This window comes from Amborella trichopoda, chromosome 4 (genome assembly GCF_054954075.1).
Source record: "Amborella trichopoda isolate Santa Cruz 75 chromosome 4, AtrichopodaSantaCruz75HAP2 v2.0, whole genome shotgun sequence".
NCBI lineage: Eukaryota > Viridiplantae > Streptophyta > Magnoliopsida > Amborellales > Amborellaceae > Amborella > Amborella trichopoda.
In genome coordinates, this window is record NC_142339.1 from 13676498 (window position 1) to 13685987 (window position 9490).

Consider the following 9490-nt stretch of genomic DNA (forward strand, 5'->3'; position numbering starts at 1 on the left):
TTCAGAAAAAATGTTAAAAGGCTTTTGTAAATCAATTTGATAGGAATATTTAGAGACAAATTTGAATAAAATTGTTGAAATAATAAAAAACAAGTAGAATTCAGACTTTTGGTTGGGGTGAGAACGGACCGGGTCGGTGCCGGATCCAACCAGATCTGGGGATCTGGATCTGACTAGTAAACATCGGATCTTGGTTGGATCCATGTTCAAATCAAATCTTGGATATTTGGATAAGGATCTGGATCTGAATAGTATACATCGAATCCGGATTTGGGTTATATATATATATATACTATTTTTAAAAAATTATATATATAAAAATAAAAAACTATTATTTAAAAGAAATCGGGTTGGATTTGAGTCGGATCAAGATCTGATCTGGATTTTAATTTGGATCTGATTTTTGGATCCATATCCGGATTTTTGGATCCAAATTTTTGTATACCTGGATCCAAATAGGTTTCAAAATTCGGGTTTTGGATATGGATCGAGTCAATTCTCCCTAGTTCTAGGGCTTAAAAATAACGAGATTGTAATAAAAAATCTCTCTCGGATGCCACTTTTGATCAAAATAATGATTTTGGGACTAAGAGGGTTTGATTTGGGCCCAAATCAAAATGAGGGTTAGAAAAGAATAAAAAATGCTGAAAAATCTTTAATTTATCCTTTTTTTTTCACATAAAAAGGGGCAACGTGGAGAGCTAGCAAGTACCATGCCGAGTCCGAGTCGCCTTAAGCAATTCCAAGTCAACTTTTTTTTTTTTTCTTTTTTTTACAAATCTCATTAAATATATTGATCAAACGGAAATTAGCACGAAATTATTAGATAATCAGAAACCATAAAAGAAGATAAGCAATTCCCAGTCAACTTGACCAGACTTTGAGCTCAAGTTGAGGGATTGTATATTATGATACATGAAACATAAAAACACTATGTTGCATGCATGTTGAACTTTCCATTGTCAACAATGGAGTACCATGTTTATACTCAAATTGACATCTTGCAAGGAACCGTTGGTTAGTATGAAGATACTTTTATGAAGGTATTTTTACATGAAAAAATTGTCTCATGGTGTGGGAGTTTTTCATATCAAATGGTCATTAATTGGTATGAAAAAACTCTTACATCTAATCACATAAGAGAGTTTTTTTGCATGAAAATACTATGATTATCTTATGTACAACCTTTAAATATCTACAAGGAAGAAAAGACAAACATAACCCTATAAATAAAATCTAAAAATGGAAAAATAAAAAATAAAAAAATCTCATTGCATTAGTGTTTTGGTGTTCGAAGAAGCTCAACCTCGAGCTTGTTGAACACAAATATTGTAGTGGCCTTCTCAAAAGTTGGTGATGAAGTCTCATCATTTTTCTCGGTACTACCAATTCATCAAATACTTTGTACCCAACCTAAAGTAGAACACTGGGATCTCGTGCTTAATCTTGATTTTTTTTTCAAGTTCCTCGTAAAATTCGAGAATATCAACCTTAATACAAAGATCATGCAGTTGTTCATTAAAACGTGGTTCTTGTATCACAATTTCTTCGTTACATGTAGGATCCACACCTCGAGTCGGTCGTTGGACTTGATTCATCTCTATGATAAAATCTGTGTTGGATCCTTATTGTTGCTAGCATCCTCCTTTCGAATAATGGTGTTTTATAATAGCTGCAACCGCTGATTCACTTCATCGATCTCTTTGCAAATTCATTATATGACTTGATTTATGCTATTCATGTTCTCCTATATGCTTTGGCTATACAGTCTATAATGTATGGTATTAAATCATCGATCGTAGAAACAAATTTTGGTAGCATTGTGATGATTGGATCTCATTCGCTCTAATACTACTTGATACAGGGAAAATAAATAAAAATAAAATAAAATAAGTGGCAATAGAAAACTAACTCTATCTCTCCCCCCATGTTTTTTCCCTCTCTCTTCATCTCAAATCCCCTATAGATCTATTCCATAGAAAATCTCCAACTAAAACCCTTAAAACTAAGATTCCCTTATCTACAATATCTAACAAGATGTATCACAACTAACTCCTATATAAAACTTTCTATTTTGCTCCTTAAATATCTACAAGGAACAAAGACAAAAATAATATCGTATATAAAATCTCAAAAATAGAAAAAATATCACTACATCATTCTCTCAGGGTTAAAAGATGATCGACCTCGAGCTTATTGAATGCAAATCTTCTTTATCTTTAATAACCAATTCATCAATATTTTGTAAGTAACTTGTAGTAGAACACTGGGATCTCGAGCTTTATCTTGCTACCTTTTTCAAGTTCCTTGTAAAACTCGAGACGATCAACCTTAATACAAAGATCATGTGGATGGTCCTCAAAACTTGATTCTTGCATCACAATTTGATCGTTACATTCAAGATCCGCACCTCAAGTTGTTGGTTTCGATTGGCCTCTGCAACAAAATCTAGTATCGGATCTTCATGGTGGTGAGCATTATCTTCTTGAAGAAGTATTTTCCAATCGCTGCAACCGCTGATTTACTTCACCAATCTCTCATCAAATTCCTTCTATGACTCAATTTATGCTCTTCGTATTATCATCCATGGCTTTGTTTATACACTCCATATTATATGGCAATAAATCATCGATCATTGGAGCCGGTTTTGGTAACATTGTGACGATAGGATCTTTCTTCACTCATGATCCATAAGGGGCACGCCCCACCTATTTTGCTTATTTCTCATCTCCCATATCTCACATGGCTTAAACGTTTAAGGGTTTTAGTAAAGAGATGTTAGTTCTCTCAACTAGGTTATCAAAAGGTTATGTCTTAGTTTGAGATTCAAGCTTTTGAAATGAGTTTTTGTTCTATTGGAAGGTTTTGCCTAATTGCTTTTTCATGTTTGAGATTGAAGGTTGACTATTGATCCCATGCCATTAGAAGGTGGTGACTCGATATGCAGTGTAATAAGCCTGGTTGAGGTAACTTTGGCACTCTGTTTCTTGTTTCTTACCATACTTACTTCTTATGTCTTTTGTTATTCTCAAGCATAGCATTGTGATTTTCTTTGGTTAATAAAAGAAAGGTTTTAGTGGCATCAAGTTTTAAATCTTAGATTTGTTTTCTTTATTTTTTTCAAGTAAATTATATTGTATGAACTACTTGCAAGTGATCTAAGCCGGAAAAAAAAAAGAAAAAAAAAGAACATATACACCAACTAGATTACATAAGTCCAACTTTCAGTACTGGATTGTGATGTGCTAACTCTTTTCTATGGTATGTAGGATCAATGCAAGTTATGTTTTAGTCTTAACACGTTGACTACCACTTACGATTAAGCTGGTGCAAGAAGTAGGCAATCATTAGTGTTCTATAAGCTAGAATACCCTTAAAGTTGTACTCTAGGTTATGGAACAATGACGATGAGGCCACAAGGGACAACTTAGTGAAGGCTGATTGAACCCTAGCTTCTTTGTTGTTTGTTGCTCGGTGTCAAAGAATTACATGGTCTGCAATTAACGACACTAAGCATTTCCTCCAAAGACCTTCCCTTCGAATGCCATCCATATGCTTCTAGGACCAAAAAATGTTTCTATGTTTTCACACCCCTGTTAGGAAATTATAATTCTTCAAGCAATTTCTCATGATTCACAATAGAAAACAACATGATCAAAGGAAGCTTTCTTTATCCCTAATATGAGAGAAAGAGAAGTATTCAAAAGAAGGAAAGATGCATATTTCATCATATTCAAAGCCACATGATCCATCGAGTTCTATGCAAGCAAAATAGAGGGGATCCATAGAATATATATATATATATATATATATATATATGAACGTAGATTCAAGCAACTGGTCTAAATTAACAACACCTACGAGTCAATCAATGAATGAAAAATATAAAAAAATTGTCATATTGCTCTATAAAGTGAAGACAGAAGATTGTTTGGATCATCCTAACCCTAATTTCAACATAAACCAAAATATGTCAAACCTTACCATTGCACTACTTTCCCTTATTTTTCCAAATAGTTCCAAAACAATTTGAAGGAGAAATCACGTGAAAAGGGATGGAGAGAGAGAGGGGGGGAGAGAGGAGAGGGGAGTCTAATGTCAAGGTTGATTGTCTTGCAAAAATAAGAAAAATAAGGAGTACACCAATCTTCATTGGTGATTACCTCTTTCCACTAAATTTGTATGTATCTTGTAATCTGGTTTTCTTTTAATGGAAAGTTTTTTATAATGTTAAAAAAAAAAAAAAAAGGGATAGAGAGAGAGGGAAGAGTCTTTTTTGGGATGGGGGATGGACGTGCTTGACAAAGGGGGAAGTTGAAAACCTAGATTAAAAAAATTGCACTCTAACTTCATAATCATCATAACCTTGTCCCAATTAATTAGGATCGACTGCATGAATCTTGGTATGTTATTCTACTCTATTGAAAGTCATACTCTCAGTGAAGTCATAATTCCTCATATCTTTTCAAACTACTTCCAACCACATCATTTTGGATCTACCTTTTGCCTTTTCAGTCATTCTATTTGAACTAACTCACACCTCCTAACAGGTGTTGTACTTGGTTGATGCCACACATGGCCAACCCACCTAATTTTACTCTCTTGCATCTTATCGTCTATTGGTGCCAAACCTAAATTCTCCCGAATGGATTCATTTCAAATTCTATCCCCTCTTGTCTTGCCATTCATCCATTTCAACAACCTCATCTCTGCTATATTCATTCTATGGGTATACTATTTTTTCTTTGTCCAATATTCCATCCTAAAAACTTCATTTGAAAATAGGACACAGTTTCTATGAGTCCACAAACTCACATGTAGAAATGTGAGCCCGTTAATAATTTATTTTTGAAATAGAATTTGATCCTAATTTTAACGGTGTACATAATCTTTAACTTGGGGATTATTAATCTGTAAAAATAAATAAATTTTAAAAACTAGAAATGATTTTTTTGGAAAAAATATTTGAACCGTTGATTTTACTTTTTCTATTGAGGACTATTATTTAGAAGACCCATGGATGGTGTAGATCTACAAGCCCATGTGTGGGCTTGGATGCACCGAACAATTTTCCTTTCTGTTATGGATATGAAGAAGGAAAAATAATTTCAAGATGTTCAAGCTGCCCTGAGCACTCATTAGTGGCTTTTGGCTTCTAATCCACATGGGCCCTTACTAGATATTGATTATTGAAAGCAGCAAAATTTCACAAGCTCTTTTACACTTAAATCAATATTCACACCAAACTCGCTCTTAGGAGGAAACTTAACGCGAAGTTTTCTAATTATGTTTTGATAATGGAGGAAAATTTGAATGGCAATCAATTTCTCATTGACAAAATTGGTGTTTTAGGAATTACTTATATTTTGACAAAGGAGAAAATTTGAAAATTGGCTTACCACTTGTAACATGCACATTGAGGTGCCCTATGAATTAAGGCCAAGTAAACATGCAAAGTGTGTAAAATAGTCCCTGTTTGCATGTCTTACTAATCATACCTATGCCTAATCTTTTTATTTTTAATTTATTATGTTTCTAAATTGTTTACTTGGTATGGTAGGGGATGGAATTCTTAATACCATATTTAAGTCTCCTATCAGTTCAAAACTACATCCAAGCCTTATCTTTAGTTGCCCTTTATAAGCAGTTGTGAAAATTGGCACTCTTCTATATACAATCAAGGGAATAATATCCAAGTTTTTTTTGTCATAATGGTTAAGATGATTTTTTTTTTCCCCCTCTTTTGGAATTTTTTTAAAATTTATTTTTCCGGTCGCTTGCTCATAAGGGAGGTTCTATCCGTAATTATCGCAAAAAGACAATTGGTAGTTTTGTCGATTTTATAGGAGTAAAGTTGAAATTTTTATTAAAAGATAAGGGTATTATGCAAATAAAGTTCTAAGATGGTAACTTCTGGAAAACCATTGTACATTTGTGAAAATTTCAAAATTATTTTTACTTAGTAATTAAGTTACTTATAAAAATAATTTTTAAACAAAATAGTTATGATTTTTTTATAAATATACCCATCACAACCTATTCTATTATGGAAAAAGTTTATGCAGCGTTGAGGCTCTAAACAATCAAATGAGAGCCCACATCAAAACATTTCACTAGAAGAAGTTGTTGTGATGCCCAAATATCCTCAAATTGATCATCTCGACATCAAGATGTATAGACATGAGAAAAAAATAGATTTCAAGTTTTAGAAATAGTGCATCTTGTAATGCATTTTTGGATTGTCAAGTTTCAAGATTTTCAAATTTTCATTGATTTGCTCGATCTACACTATTTTTGAAGGGGTGTGGTTTGTATAAAACCTAGGCTCTAAACAATCAAATTAGAGTCTACCTTCAAATAGTATTGAGAAATGTGGTTTCAATACTGAAAATCTTTTGATAGCCTTCAAATATGTTTTCATCTTTATTTATAAAGTGTAAAGCTTCAAAAATAGTGTAGATCAAACGATCTATGAAAACTTGAAAATCTTGAAAATTGACGGTCCAAGAATGCGTAACAAAATACAATATTTCCAAAATTTGAAATCTATTTTTTCTCATGTCCTAGCATCTTGAAGTCGAGATGATCAATTTAAAGATATTTGGGCATCAAAACAACCTCTTCTAATAAAAATTTTGAGGTAGGCTCTAATTTGATTGTTTAGAGCCTCAGCTCTATATAAACTTTTCCCTTTTTGAAGTTTCAAATTATATAATTAAAGATAAAAATATATTTTAAGACTATCACAAAGACTTCTAGTGTTGAAACCACATTTCTTGACACTATTTGAAGGTATGTTTTATTTTGCTTGTTTAGAGCCCCGGCTCTATACAAACCGCACCCAAATAATATTAACCTTGGTATTTTCAGGGGCTATTAACTGTAGACAAACTATTTGATAAAAGTTCTTAAAAGTTGCATGTAGAGACCGTTGTATTTTGAAATAATTTCTCTTTAATTCAAATAATAATAGAAAAAATGGATGTTTATGCTTTTATGATATTTTTTAGGCTTTAGTTCCCCTACAGCATAAAACTTATATACCTCCCCTTATCTAACCGTCTACTCTGAGTCTATTCTGAATGGAGGGCTAAGATTGCTCCAATCACAATGTCATGTCTTTACACTATTTTATTTTTACTTTTTTTTCTATAAACTATTTTGATACCAAATTTTGGACGTCCAATCCTGTATTAAACTCGTACTAGCAAAAAATATTAAAAAAATATTTTCAATAAAATAAAATGATCATCCCCTGAAAGTTTCAAGGGGTATTTTGGTCATTATATTTTATCGAAAAATATTTTTAATATTTTTTATAGGGTGCCCCAATGAGAAGATGGCACGTACCAAATTTCATATTCACACAATTTGTATAAAAAAAACTACAAATAAAATACTTTGAGTTGTCGGATCTAAGATCAAATGGTGAGCGACTCTCTTGATCAAAATTGGACTGCTGAATGGTAGGAGCAGCATAAATCTTCCATGTTGTAGGAGAAGTACAGAAACCTTTCCTTTTAGTTATTTACTCTTTCGTTTTTTTGTTTTTCTTTTTTTAAATTTCCCCACATACGTGTTTTCCAGTGTTCTAAAACCTAAATTGGATATTGGCTAGCATGCCGGATTGAACGGATTCCCATGGTGGGAGCCGGTGCTAAGAAATTAAATAATATTTAATTTGTAAAATTAAATACTATTTAATTTGTAAAATAAATAAAAATAAAATAGGTATGAATTTGACAATTTTATCTATCTGGACATACTCACTTCTCTAACATAATCGAACAAATACATATAAAATGAGCCGATTCGTAGTTCCATCAAGGAATCAAGTCAGTCCCCACCAATTCCGAATCTGAATTTGTGGTTTCACATTCAGAGCGTCATTCTTTTAAACCATTGTTTGCAAAATTGCTTGATCTAACCGCTAACCGCCCGGTTAGATCGGAACCGGCCAGTGGCCGGTTTCGGTTTTGGGCAGTTAAGGGGATCAACAAGTAATTTTTTAAAAAAAATTCAAAAATATATATATAAATTTAAAAAAATAAAGAATTTGATTTGTAATGCATTTTTAAATATGTTTTACATTATGGTAAGATTAAAATTTGTTTTGGTCATTAATACTCACTTTTATATTTTCTCATTTTTTTTAGAAAAATTTAAAAATAGCTCTTGAAAGATATAAAATGGGTTAAAATCCATTTTATTTATTAATTTTCAATTTTATTTGAATGTGTTTTGTTTTAATCATTTTTTATATGCTTTTTTTTGTATTTTTTTAATTCTTTTTTAATACTTTTTTGACAGTCCAAGACTTACCCGATTAGAATAGTTGAATCAATGTGTTTACCGAATAGGCTGGCTAGTTAAACCGCTTCTAGGACCATGTCCGATTAACCCTTCCGGTTTGATATTGTGAACAATGTTTCAAACACAAAGCATTGACCGTTCCAATTAACTGAAGCAACGCCCTTCTAAGTTCAAACTTGGAACATAGTCCGAAATCCAGGAGATTACCGAAATTTGAATTCAGTCCAAACTTGGTCTTCGACAGGATCAGAAGAGCATTAATTCTAATTGCCCAAAATACGCCGACGCAGACGCAGCCGCAGCCGCTCCCTTGCCCTTTCACCCATTCTTACACGGCTTTGGTTAAAAACCTAAATTCCATTTTTCACACGAAGAAGAAACAGAAAGAGCAGCCTGCCTGAAACAAGTAGATTGAGACGGATTCAAACAAATGAGACAGATTGGAAAGTCAAGAGAGAGAGAGAACAGCAGTCCAAGGAGACAAAAACTAGATGAGAGAGAGGAAGACAGCATGGCAACCCGGCCCGCTCTCAGCTTTGCCCCTAGTTTACTAGCGTAGGCAGGCAAAACAAAATCAAGAAATAAACAATAAACATGTCGGGCCAAGCCCAACCAGGGCAGCCTATCATGCCAGTGGCCCAGACCCGGACAGTCCCTATCATGAGGTTAGGGGTGGACACTGGGACCTGTGGTCTTGACCCCCTAATAGGTAGACCGGACCCTGGGTGGAGGTATGGGTCCACGGTTGGACCCGACCAGTGGGGTATGGGTCTAATAGCCCTGAACACAATTTGCGTCCGGGTTAAGGTAGTCCCATCCGGTTCAAGTCTAGGTCTGGGTCTAGGTAGTCCCTCCAGGTTCAAGTCTGCGTAAGGCGTCCGAGTTTGAGTCCTAGTAGTCCTCTTTGTTTTTTGAGGTAAATATATATATTTTAATATAAATTAAATTTTCATGTCGTGTTCGGGTCCCCTATTATCACTTTGGGTCCGGGTTTGGGTCATGGTTTGGAGATTGGACCTAGAAAAGTCAAAGTTCAGTCTAGGTCCCATGTCATATTTTTGGGTCCCGGTATGGGTCTCTTTGGACCTAAACTTGGACCTGATCCGTCCCGACGCATTGGCACCCCTACTCAGGTGATGATGGGCCGGCCCTCTGGCCACCTTTGGTTTCCTAAATC